Source organism: Sitodiplosis mosellana, unplaced genomic scaffold (assembly GCF_009176505.1).
Source record: "Sitodiplosis mosellana isolate CC-2019 unplaced genomic scaffold, AAFC_SMos_1.0 Smas_scaffold_5531, whole genome shotgun sequence".
NCBI lineage: Eukaryota > Metazoa > Arthropoda > Insecta > Diptera > Cecidomyiidae > Sitodiplosis > Sitodiplosis mosellana.
Window position 1 is genome coordinate 1 of NW_022600773.1, and position 2,941 is coordinate 2,941.

General features: G+C 32.5%; 1 long non-coding RNA gene across 1 annotated transcript; it reads right to left on the reverse strand.

Moving 5' to 3' along the window:
• Window positions 1-1,378: 1,378 nt before the first annotated feature.
• Window positions 1,379-2,504, reverse strand: LOC129572801 (uncharacterized). The gene is made up of 5 exons (XR_008688508.1): window positions 2,471-2,504; window positions 2,238-2,371; window positions 2,056-2,150; window positions 1,852-1,956; window positions 1,379-1,733 (listed from the first exon to the last, which is right to left on the reverse strand). It is a non-coding gene; the product is annotated as an uncharacterized LOC129572801 (long non-coding RNA).
• Window positions 2,505-2,941: the final 437 nt, after the last annotated feature.

Consider the following 2,941-nt stretch of genomic DNA (forward strand, 5'->3'; position numbering starts at 1 on the left):
TCGGAATAGCTGTAAAGAAGGCTGAAAAAATAAAATGCGTAACAAAAAAGACGGATGTTTTTTTTTGGTTTTATAAATTGAAATGAGAAAGAAGTTTATTCAGGAAAAAAAAGAATACAAATTAAATTGAATTGAATTTTAAATATCGTCGGCACATTCAATTATATATTCGTAAGTTTCTGCTCTCAATCCTCTTCTAATAAACTCGTACTGGAACCGGTTGAAGATCACGTGGATAGTATCGCCTGGCCACAGCTTAACCGAGTCCGTTGCAACCAAAGCGTTGTTGACAAAAACACCGTATTCTGATGTGTCAATTAAGTTGACATTGTAGCCATCCACAACAATTGAGCAATGTTCCTTGTTGCACAAAATAGAATCGATGTGTATGTCCGATCCAATAGCTCTTCCGAATCTTGTTATTCCATTTTTTAATGGTATCAATTATATTATATCATTCGTTTGAGTTCATCGTTTGAGACGCCTACTGCATAATTACATTATTCAGGACAGCACGTTTCAGTACAAACTGGCAGTTCACCTGTTGGAAAAAATGGTTGAAAAGGGCGAAAATAAAGAGGGCGGACGTGAATCAATATTCCTTTTCATTACAAATTATACTAGGGTCGCCAAGTGGCCGATGAATCGGCCAATAATAAACACTTCTTTCTTTTTAAATTGATGCAATGGTTGAAAATTTGAATGGCACGTGTTATTGATTCCGTGTCCGATAACTTTATCGATAACAGAAGACCCAACTATTGCATCATTTTCTTTCAAAGTAATTAAGATATGCGCATGTGGAAGCCCTCGCTTCTGAAATTCAATAGTGTATATGATCGCCACCACTTTACCAAAAATTTCCAATTCGACAATTTCTTTAATCAATTGTTTCAATTTGGCTTTAAATACACGAACAATAATATCTGGTCGAAAATTGACTTGCTCGTAATTTTTTATGTGCCTTTTGATCTCCGGCCAATTCGGATTGCATGTCATTGTAATAAACAATGACGGTTTGCCAAAATGTTGAACTATGCACATAGCATCAAGATAATTTTGATACATATTTCTTGGCGAACCGGTGAATGAAGATGGCAAAATTACTTTTCGACCAACTACTAATGTAAAAAAAATTATACTAAATAACCTTTCTTCGGTTTATTGGTTTACAAAAAATAATATTTGTTTTTTGCCTATACATACGGCACGAATAAATGTCAAAATTAAATTGAAAAAATAATGTGAAAATTACATTTTTATCAGAATTCGTTTTCGAATATAAAAAAAATTAAAATGAGAGGTTTTGTGCACCCCACTTTGCCGAATCTTTTAAAAAGATTCTTTGGGTAATTGTATTTACAACAATTACACCTGACACAATTAATGTGACCAACAATTCAAAATCCAAATCGTCATCGTATGCAACTTTATATAATTCTTTTAACTTTTGAATACTTTGACCTTCACGTTTAAAAAAGCCATTAAAACTTAAAAATATTTAGAACTTATGTTATTCAAGTTGCATTTCGGTTTTTGAAATGTTGTGTAAACCTAAGAGTAACAAATTCTGCCGTTTTGATAGCGTTGAATTGAAAAATCGGCTCTTAGCGCACACAAACAGTTCACTTTGATGCGTTCGAATAACTTTCTTAGACAACTCCAGCCAGATTATTTCTGTTGGTGTAGGTTAGGTACACTCAATGACGAATCACGCACCGATTCTGTCCAAACTGCCAGAAAAATAAAAAAAATTACACTAAAATCCAACAATTTTATAAGCAAAACATGAAAAGCAATTTGTTTTAGCATAAAAACCAACTTAAAATGAAAAAACAATCAATTTCTTACGTTTTGATAGCGTTGGATAGAAAAATCGGCTCCAAACGTACACAAACAGTTCACAATGAGTTGCAAATGAACACAGCAGCAACCAACTTTGTCTCGACAACCAACCTGTCAAAAAAATAAAATATTTTCATTAAAAATCACAAATCCTTAAAAAAAAAACCGAAATAGAATTTATTTTCTACAACAATTTCAATTTTTTCTTACGATTTAGATGTGTTTTATTACAAAACAATTTCTCAGTGCACAGTAGTAGCAGCTGCCTTCGTTACGATCGAAATCACGCACCAATTCTGTTCAAACTGCCAGAAAAATGAAAATTATTCACTAAAATAATTCATTTTCAACAATAATTTCTAATTTAAAGAAATGAAAAATCGGATTCTTACGGTTTAATCGCGTTTTAGCCACTGTCACACACCAAACGAATGCTTTTGTTGCTAAATTCTACACAGAATCCACTGACTGCCACAATCCACTGTAATGATGTAATCCAACAAAATGTGCGAATATCCCGTTAGCACTGCCAATTTAAAATAGAATTAAATTAAATATTTCCACTTTAAAACAATAAAATTACTTGAATTGCACACATTTTTCATCAAAAAATATATTTACTTACTTAAATCCACTCAGTTTCACTCTCAATGCGAACTATTCACTTTGCGACTGTCAAACACGCTTCAATTACACCAACACAAATGACTAATACAGGCACAAAGCATGCGCAACTGCCAATTGGACTCAATTCTTCCCATCACGTGACAACCGACGCTAACAAATACACACAAACGGCCAAACGAATTTCAATAGTAGCAATTATCACGTGATCAGATCGTGCCAGTCCAATTGGCAAAAGCATACACTTTACGCCTGTGTATATTCTTATGCGCGCTCACTTTAACACACATCAAAATGCTGCACATAAAGCGAATTCACATTATTCGCTTTGCATTTCATGTTAAATATTTAAATAAAACCATTTTATTTCATTAAAATAAATGAAATTGCATTTATTTTAATTATTTTAATTTATATAAACGCATATTTTAAAGAAAAATCACAAAAAAAAACTTTTCCATACAAATCCATA